This window comes from Corylus avellana, chromosome ca11 (genome assembly GCF_901000735.1).
Source record: "Corylus avellana chromosome ca11, CavTom2PMs-1.0".
Taxonomy (NCBI): Eukaryota; Viridiplantae; Streptophyta; class Magnoliopsida; order Fagales; family Betulaceae; genus Corylus; species Corylus avellana.
Window position 1 is genome coordinate 10,330,207 of NC_081551.1, and position 10,947 is coordinate 10,341,153.

At 35.0% G+C, this 10,947-nt stretch overlaps 1 pseudogene; it reads left to right on the forward strand.

Annotated features, from left to right (window-relative positions):
• The first annotated feature begins 6,234 nt into the window (after positions 1–6,234).
• LOC132165042 (MDIS1-interacting receptor like kinase 2-like) lies at positions 6,235–10,009 on the forward strand (annotated as a pseudogene).
• The last annotated feature ends 938 nt before the right edge of the window (positions 10,010–10,947 follow it).

Sequence of the window (10,947 nt, forward strand, 5' to 3'; positions counted from 1 at the left end):
GTCTTTTTGCATGTTCATATTGCTCATTTAAGGTATTTGTCTTAGGATGGACCAACTACTTTCCTATATTAATTATTAATTAAAAGAGTTCAAAGAAAAAAAAAAAATCGTGTTTGGGTAATGGAGTAGAAGACAAAAAATTTCAAATAATCCTCATCCAGTGAAGTATAGGCTTATTTGAAAGAGTACAATTTTAAAGCCTAAAAAAATTCCGTTGATAGAAGAATGGGCTTCTCATGTTTATCTTATCTTACTGCCAATGTATGAGTTTTCATGCTCACATTCTATCATTAAACGGATGTTGATTTTGTTTTATGGATGTGCACAGCTTGCATTCATGATGAGGATAACTGGTAAATTAGATGTTTATAGCTTTGGAGTAGTGGCATTAGAAGTTATGATGGAAATGCACCCAATGGAACTCCTATCTTCCCTGTCATCATCCAAATCAACAAGAACAATGCCAATTTTAGAGAGTACCGAATTTCTTTAGAATGATGTGCTAGACCAAGGACTTCCACAACCCACTATGCCAAATTGCACAAAAGATTGCATTGTGGTGAATATAGCCTTACAATGTGTGAGTGATATGCCAGAGTCACGACCCAGCATTCGTTTTGTGGCACAAAAACTGTCAACTCGAATTCAAGCTTGCAATTCCTATCCAATCAATATGATGACCAATGGAAGTTAGCAAACTGATGCAGATTGGGTAGTCCAAGGAAGGCGGATAAAAGCCACCATTCGAACCACTGTTTGAACGGCCAAGTGGAACGGAAGGCTGGCAAAAGGCTCCGTTCGAAGCCCGTTCGATCCCCGTTCGAACGGCCATATGTTAATTTTTAGTTTTTACGCTTTTAGTAGTTCCCGTTCGAACAACCATTTGTCTCGTTCGAACGCGTAGCTTTATCTGTTTTATTAAACCGACTTTATTTCGTGTTTTAAATAGGTTTAAGGTTTTGAGAGTCTATATTTCGTGTTTTATTAGGCTTAGGAGTCTTGAGCCTATAAATACATGCTTATAGCCTCCAGAAAAGGGGAATTGTTAATTTATGAATCAGTTTTTATTAACGAGAATATTAAAGTTGAGCTTGTTCCTCTTTTTCCTTTAAACTTTTGATAGACTCTATTGTTTTTAGAAAATTCTTAGGTGTTTGATAGACTCAAGATCTGGAATTGTTTATACGTTCTTTTATTGTTGTTCTTCGCTGCATCCCACCAAGTCGGGCTGCATCACAAACCCACAAGGCTTCATAAATTATTTATATTGAAATATAATAAGTATAACATCAACAATATTAGAGTTTCCTACTAATTTTCTATTAATATTTTGATAATCAGAATTCAAGTTTTCTTCTTACTATTTTTTTTTCTTTTATATTTTTCATTAAGTACATGTTTGGTACACTTCAAAAAAGAAAACATACATGTTCAGTAATGTACTAGTGTATAACATTTAATATGTATTTTCATTAAAGGTGGCGTAATAGACTTTTGCATACAACTATTTTAACTTATAATGAAAAGTAAAATGAGATGCGTTTAAGATTTTGAAATTAAATTATAATGAAGAATCCCGCGTATAGTGTCGGTTAGGTGCTAGTATTTATAATGCATAATAAAAATAATAGATTAACCCGGATAAATCACTTCTAATATAATGTTATCATATATTATCTCTAATTTGTTGTTTTAATCTTAAAATTCCTCCCATTAGACCCATAACAGACACGTTGATAATCAAGTCTTCACTCAAGTTTCTCTCAACAACTAAAGTTTGCGAAGTTCAAATAAAATGTAGCGTGTATCTCCCGACGATCATATTATTAACATATTTAAAAGAATATTGGACATGACTTTGATGAAATGTTGATCCGGTTTTCCTTTCTTGATAGAAAAAAGAAATAAATTTGAAAGAAATCCTCCAAAAGAGAAGCAAAAGAATATGAAAGAAATCCTCCACTATGATTATTTATTACAAAAGAAATCCTCCACTACCCCTATGAAAACGCTGATCCCATCCACCGTTAACTACAACCAAAAAAACAAAAAAAGTCCTCCACTATGATTATTTATTATAAAGTAAATGTTTTTAGATGCGAAGTCAATAAGAAACGGTAGCCAATAACCACGCCTAATGAAGTGGAGGTCATTAGTTCGAATCCCCTCTTACTCTTCCCTTACGTGAACATGTAAAAGAAATGGTAGTATCGTTCTAAAAAGACCAATAAATTTAGAGTTTCTAAAATCACTTATAATTCCTGTCTTGCCAAACAAAAAATCAATATAACTACTCATCTTTCTAATATATCATTAAAGTGTTACAATAAGTGCGTTGAAATTTGTTACCAAAAGAATTTACATGCATGCATATGTACGTGTCAAAGAAGTAACACCGTCCCAACATTTCATCAAATATGTTTTAGCTCAACTCAATTTGCTTAAATGAATTCCCAAGAAATTGTAGCATTCAGTTGTCTGTTCCCAGGAAATTAAAGCGCCATTCTTGGAGACAGACTCGAGATAGTACTACTCTTATGTGTCTATGGGATGAAAAAAATCAGAATGATTGATTTTTGGAAGGATAATTCAATTTTTTTTTAAGTCTCCTTACTTTAGGATAGTTATAGGAATCCTTAATCTCCAAACAACAAATAAAAATATTTGATAATTAACTTCTTGATCATTTTATTAGCTTTCTAGTGTCTTTAAATAGACATTTATTTATAATGCATAATAGAAATAAAGAATTAACTGGGATAAATCACTTCTAATATAATGTTATCATATGTTATCTCTAATTAATTATTGTAATCTTAAAATTCCTCCCATTAGACCCGCAACAGACACATTGACAGTCAAGTCTTTCCTCAAGTTTCTATCAACAACTAAAGTTTGCAAAGTTCAAATAAAATTTAGCGTGTATCCCCCGACGATCATATTATTAACATATTTAAAAGAATATTGGACATGACTTTGACGAAATGTTGATCCGGTTTTCCTTTCTTGATAGAAAAAATAAATAAATTTGAAAGAAATCCTCCAAAAGAGAAGCAAAAGAATATGAAAGAAATCCTCCACTATGAGTCTATGATTATTTATTACAAAAGAAATCCTCCACTACCCCTATGAAAACGCTGATCCCATCCACCGTTAACTACAACCAAAAAAAAAAAAAAAAGTCCTCCACTATGATTATTTATTATAAAGTTATTGTTTTTAGATGCGAAGTCAATAAGAAACAGTAGTCAACAACCATGCCCAATGAAGCGGAGGTCACTAGTTCAAATCCCTCTTTCTTCTTTCCTTGCGTGGACATGTTAAAAAGAAAAAAGATAAAAAGGGTAGCCAATCATGTGGTTCACATGGGACATCAAAACCAGTAGTAGTTCATGGTATCTACTAAAACTTGTTTATCTCTTACCCACAACCCTACGTTCCAAAGATTGAGAAGGTGAAATAATGAGAGGCCCTAATTATTACAAGCGAAAGGCAGTTAATAAAATTCACTAACTGCCTTCGCTAACCATTTATGCGGTTAATCAGCAGTTAGCAGTTAATAATTCTAGTGACTACTAGCGTATTTTTAAAGAAAAAAAATTTTAAAAGTTAAATTAAAAAAAAACGTCGTCATTTTTTAATGGTAATATGATAATACTCTACTACATACGACATCTTTTTAGATTTTTACATATATTTAAACACAAAAAGGACGTCATTTCATGAATTTTTATATATTTTTAAATATATATTAAATAATATACATAAAGGCGGTTAGCGGTTAATGGTTAGTGTTTACTAGTTTTTCCTAACCGCCTTCAAAAGCAATTAGAACTGTTTGCCTTTTCACCCCTACTAATTATGCTGAATTGGTGCTTCTATTTGGGCTCCTATGCACTGCAATTACAATTTGTTTCGCTTTCAATTTGCGTGATTCTAAGGTCATGAGATGCATAGAGGAAGAAAGACAAGCACCTCCTGAAATTCAAAGAAGGCCTTGATCCATATAGTTACAATAAGATTAACCCGGATAAATCACTTCTAATATAATGTTATCATATGTTATCTTTAATTTGTTATTTTAATCTTAAAATTCCTCCCATTAGACCCGTAACAGACACGTTGATAGTCAAGTCTTCCTCAAGTTTCTCTCAACAACTAAAGTTTGCGAAGTTCAAATAAAATTTAGTGTGCATCCCCTGCGATCATTTTTTTTTTTTTTTTTTTTAATTGAAAGGGGGAAAAGCTTAAAGGGGGCATTATTATCATATTTAAAAGACTATTGGACATGATCCTCCACTATGATTATTTAATGGACAAGACTTTGACGAAATGTTGATCCGGTTTTCCTTTCTTGATAGAAAAAAGAAATAAATTTAAAAGAAATCCTCCAAAAGAGAAGCAAAAGAATATGAAAGAAATCCTCCACTATGATTATTTATTACAAAAGAAATCCTCCACTACCCCTATGAAAACGCTGATCCAATCCACCGTTTACTACAAAGAAAAAAAGAAAAAGAAAAAAGAGTCCTCCACTATGATTATTTATTATACAGTTATTATTTTTAGATGTGAAGTCAATAAGAAACGGTAGCCAATAATCACACCCAATGAAGTGGAGGTCACTACTTCAAATCCTCCTTCCCTCTTCCCTTATGTGGACATGAAAAAGAAAAAAAAAAAAAAAAAAAGAAATGGTAGCCAAACATGGGGTTCAGATGCATGTGACATCAAAACCAGCAGTAATTGATGGTATCTACTAAAACTTGTTTACCTCTTACCCACAACACTACGTGCCAAAGATCGAGAAGGTGAAATAATGAGAGACCCTAATTATTACGGGCAAAAGGCAATTAATAAAATTTACTAACCGCCTTCGCTAACCGTTTATGTGGTTAACTGGCAGTTAGTAGTTATTAATCCTACTAACCGCTAGCATATTTTTAAAGAAAAAAAAAATTAAAAGTCAAATTTAAAAAAGAAAAAAACGTCATCATTTTTTAATGGTAATATGAAAATACCATACTACATACGACATCTTTTTAGATTTTTACATATATTTAAACACAAAAAGGACGTCGTTTCATGCATTTTTATATATTTTTAAATATATAAATATAATATATATTAAATAATATACATAACGGCAGTTAGTGGTTAATGGTTAGTGGTTAGTAGTTAGTAGTTCCTAACCGCCTTCAAAAGCAGTTAGAACCATTTGCATTTTCACCCCTACTAATTATGCTGAATTGGTGCTTCTATTTGGGCTCCTCCTATGTACTGCAATTACAATTTGTTTTGCTTTCAATTTGCGTGATTATGAGGTCATGAGATGCATAGAGGAAGAAAGAAAAGCACCTCTTGAAATTCAAAGAAGGCCTTGATCCATATAGTTACAATAGGATGATTTCTTGGAGCAATCATTCAAAAGAGTGTTGCAAATGGGAAGGAATCAAATGCAAAAACCGAACAAGTCATGTTGTCACCCTTGATCTAAGAAATCAATTCTTTTCAAGTGATCAGATAAGCTTTTCATTACTTGGATGACAATATTTGACTTACCTCGACTTAAGTTTTAATTGGTTCTCAAGCCTCTCAAAGTTCATCTTGATCTCTCTAACAATTAACAACCATGAAGGGATGATATTTAGGGCTGGTGCGGGGCAGTGATTTTGAAACTTTTTTTTTTTTTTTTTTTTTTTTTTTTTTTTAGGAGACTATTAGCGAAATATAAATTTTATAAAATATGATTATTAGGAAAATATCACATTTTCAAATGACCGTTAATATTGCTTTTAGTAGAATATGTTTGGTCATAAAGTAATATCTTTATTCTATTCCAAATTAACATTGGTGCATGATTAACTGGAAAAGAAAAAGTGTGGCCGAGTGCTTACTATTTTAAGATGAAATTAAAGAATCTAATTAAATTACTGTTTATAGAGCCTTTAGTTAATTAGGACAAAAGACACAAAACACAAAACATGGTTACCAATATATATACAAGTTTGACAGAGGGATCACACGCTTCAGAGTTCAGATGGTTGACGAGATTGAAAGTCATAAGTCAACGTATTCTAGGCCTCAATCGTTTGTTTTTGTCACGAAAAATTGAAAGTAATACAACGTACATTTATTTATAAACTTATAACATGCATTCTCCCTCCCTTGCTCTCTTCCTTGGTGCTGTAATAGATTGAATCCAAAGAGACGTGAAAGTCATCAAAGGCAGCCATGCCAGCAAATCGCAAGCCTCCTCTTGTTTTCCTTCACGTTGTCTTGCTCTCCATACTTTCATTACAAATCACAGCATCACCAGAAGCACAAGCAGAAGCTCTTGTCAAATGGAAAAAAAGCCTCACCCCTCTCCCTCCTCTCACTTCATGGTCCCTTTCCAACCTCAACAACCTCTGCAACTGGACAAGCATTGTCTGCGACTCAACCGGAGCAGTCTCCGAGATAAACCTCTCAGGTGGTGCCGAGTTCAATGGAACACAGGCAAAGCTCATTGGAACACTAGCCCACTTCAACTTCACTCCATTCCTTAACCTCACCCGCTTCGACCTCAGCCACAACCATCTCAGCGGACCAATACCGTCGGAGATAGGCCGGCTAACGGAGCTTCAGTACGTGAGTCTGCTCAACAACTATTTCGATGGGAAAATCCCTTATCAGATTACAAATCTTCGAAAAGGTATGGTACTTAAACCTTGGAGCGAACCTCTTACTAACTCCTGAGTACTGGTCTAAGTTTTCTGCCATGCCTTTGTTGACCCACCTTTCCTTTAATCACAATTATGGACTCACTTCAGGGTTCCCGGGGTTTATACTTGATTGTCACAACTTGACCGTCTTGGATTTGTCCCATAATAAGTTCAATGGAACAATACCAGAATCTTTATTTACTAATCTGGGTAAGCTTGAACTCCTTTATCTTTTTGAAAATTTATTCCATGGGCCATTGTCACAAAAAATTTCCCACCTTTCCAAGCTCAAATATCTTCGTCTCGGATTCAACCAGTTCAATAGTCTAATTCCTGAGGATATTGGTGCAATTTTAAATCTTCGAATTATAGGCATGTTAAACAATTCATTCGAAGGGAGAATTCCTTCTTCAATAGGCCAGCTCAAGGGCCTCTCAATACTCCGTCTTGGAATGAATAGCTTGAATTCTACAATTCCTTCTGAGCTTGGGTTTTGTACAAACCTCACCGAATTGAACCTGGCTACAAATTCATTCACTGGAGAAATTCCACCGGAGATAGGTCTATTGACAAAGCTCAAATATCTTTATCTGTATAGTAATCAGCTTTCTGGCTTAATTCCATCCGAGATTGGGAACTTGAAAGATTTGATTGCTTTATACCTTTCAAAAAACCACCTCTCTGGTCCGATTCCCCAGACAATTTGGAACCTCACAAACCTTCAAATGTTAGGACTTCTTTCCAACAATCTCACTGGCACAATCCCACCGGAGATTGGAAATATGGCATCCCTGCAAATTTTTTATCTCGACGATAACCTTCTCCATGGGGAGTTGCCGGACACCATTTCTCGGCTAGGTAATTTAACGGAAATCTTTCTTTCCTCCAATAAATTCTTTGGCACTATTCCGAGTGACTTTGGGAAGTATAGTCCTCTCATCAATGTTAGCTTTTCCAACAACAACTTTTATGGGGAATTGCCACCTGAATTGTGCAGTAGCTTTGCTCTTAAAGAGTTCACAGTGAATAACAACAGCTTCACAGGGCCATTGCCAGACTGCTTGAGAAATTGCTCACAACTAAAGAGAGTGCGGTTTGATGGAAACCGATTCAATGGAAACATTACAAACGCATTTGGAGCTCATCCAAATCTTAGTTTCATTTCTCTTAGTGACAATCAATTTGTTGGTCAAATCTCAGCGAAATGGGCAGAATGTGAATCTCTCACCAATTTGCAGATGGACAGAAACTGGATTTCTGGAACAATCCCAGTCGAGCTTGGAAAGTTGACACAACTGCAAGGTTTAAATCTAGGCTCCAACAAATTGTCTGGGGAAATTCCAACTGTACTTGGAAATCTAAGCCGACTGTACAAGCTCAATCTGAGCAGGAACCATTTGACAGGAGAGATTGCTCGGAGTCTAGGCAGTTTGAGTGAGCTTGGCAATCTTGATTTGTCTACAAACAGTTTGATTGGGAACATACCAAAAGAACTTGGGAATAGTCAAAAATTATTGAGCTTGGACTTGAGCAACAACAACCTGTCAGGTGAAATACCATCTGAGCTTGGTTACTTAACCGAATTGCAATTATTGTTGGACCTCAGCAACAATAGACTCTCAGGAAATATTCCTGACAACTTTGGAAAGCTTTCAAAATTGGAGAGTCTTAATGTGTCACATAACCAACTTTCGGGGGAAATCCCATCATCATTTTCCCGGATGGTTAGTCTACGCAACAGTTCCATCGATTTTTCCTACAACAATTTATCAGGCCTTATCCCAGCTAGTACCATTTTCAAGATGCACCTGCAAAAGCTTATGTTGGAAACTCAGGTTTGTGTGGAGACGCAAAAGGACTAACTCCTTGTTCCAAAAAGAAAAAACATTCTAATACGACTCTATTAGTTGTCCTCATTCCTGTCTGCGGTCTATTAGCACTGTTTGCAACCATTGTTGCTAGACTCCTAATACGTTACCAGAAGACCAAACTCCTGGTTGAAGAAAACAAAACAATTTTTGAGTGTGAAGAGAATGCTGAGTCACTGATATGGGGAAGAGAGGGTAAATTCACATTCAGGGATATGGTGAAGGCCACTGAAAACTTCAATGAGAATTACTGTATTGGAAAAGGAGGATTTGGAAGCGTTTACAAAGCTGCATTGAAAACAGGTCAGATTGTTGCAGTTAAAAGATTTAATATGTCATACTCCAGTGACATCCTTGTAGCCAATCGCAAGAGTTTTGAAAATGAGATTCACATGTTGACAGAAGTCAGGCACCGCAATATCATTAAGCTTTGTGGGTTCCGTGCCATTAGGGGATGCATGTACTTGGTTTATGAATATGTGGAAAAAGGCAGTTTGGGAAAAGTATTGTATGGGGTGGGAGGGAAAGCAGAACTGGATTGGGGAAAAAGGTTGAAAATCGTGCAAGGTGTGGCTCATTCAATTGCATACTTGCACCATGATTGCACTCCTCCAATTGTGCACCGAGACATAACTCTGAACAACATATTGCTAGATTCAGATTTCGAACCGCGGCTCTCAGATTTTGGCATTGCAAGATTTTTGAGTTCAAATACAACAAATTGGACAACAATTGCTGGGTCTTATGGCTACATGGCTCCAGGTAAGCTAACAATTTAGTTTCTAGATATTTGTTTTAGGATAGACTATGTATTTTCCTATAATAATTATAAAAATTGTTTTAAAAAGAAAAGGTAGCTATTTGCGTAATGGAATAGGATCGGGTCCCTGAAATTCCCTGCTTGAATTCCTTGGAATCCGGACAAGAAATTTCAGGGAATCCTCATTTAGTGAGTACTATGAGAAACGATTCAAAGAAGAAAGAGTTTCTCATATTAGGATGTGTTATCTTATCCTTATACAGATGTTGATTTTGTTTTATGGATGTGCAGAGCTCGCATTCACGATGCGAGTAACGGATAAATGCGACGTTTATAGCTTTGGAGTGGTGGCATTAGAAGTTATGATGGGTAGGCATCCAAGGGAGCTCTTATCTTTCTTGTCATCATCCAAATCAACAAAAGCAACACCAATTTCAGACAGTGCTGAATTTCTTCTAAAGGATGTGCTAGACCAAAGACTCGGACAACCAACCGGCCAAATTGCGCATGGTGTGGCAATTGTGGTGACAATGGCCTTACATTGTGTGAGTGACACGCCAGAGTCACGACCCACCATGTGTTTCGTGGCACAAGAATTGTCAGCTCGAACCCAAGCTTGCAATTCCTACTCAATGGACATGGTGACCATTAGCAAGCTCACAAGCTTTAAGAAATAGAACAAATTTACATTCCGGTAGCATCTAGTAAATAAAAATGTTGGACCTTGAGGCTCCATGTATGCTAGTATTATCTTTTGTATTTTTAAATAATCTCTAGGGCTGATGTCCAAACGAGGGCTAGTGACTTCAACCCTAATAGTGGGTTCTCTTTTGCCATATAACATCTCCTTATGACTTGTATGTTTCTTCGATCCATAGTGTTTCACGTATATAACTTAAAGTTTACTATAAATAATTTCACCATCCATCTATAGTGTTTCACGTATATAACTTAATGTTTACTATAAATAATTTCACCATCCATCCATAGTGTTTCACGTATATAACTTAATGTTTACTATAAATAATTTCACCATCCATAATCAGCCAAATTTGAAATTGTCTTAGTTTAAGCAAATACCCTATTGGAATATAGAGTTTTTTAGTTTTTTTTATTTTGTTAAGTCATATTGAAAAGATCTCATAAATATGAGTAGTTACTATGACATTAAATTTAAACTTGTCCTATCTATTTCACTTAAAATGGAAAAAAACTATTTCATGATACAAAATAGATTTCACAGATCTATATATATATATATATGTTGTAATGTACTTACAATTATAGATACAACAAAATAAAATCTAGATCATGAAAGGTGTCCCAACCACATAGAAAAATTAAAACAACATAAACACAATTTAGATAGATGAAGGAAATAAGTAATTCTAGGAGGCCTACTTGTGTCCTACTAAGAATGACGTGGCTATTAAAATCATCATTGTATCAAAACTCAATAATGATCAATCAAAAGCCCAATGATGATTTTAATAGCCATATCATTCTCAGTAGGACACAAGTAGGCCATTTAGAATTACTCGATGGACATACAACTTCCAATTTGCCATATTAGCGTACAATTAAAGAGTTACATTAAGAAAAACTCTTCAATTAA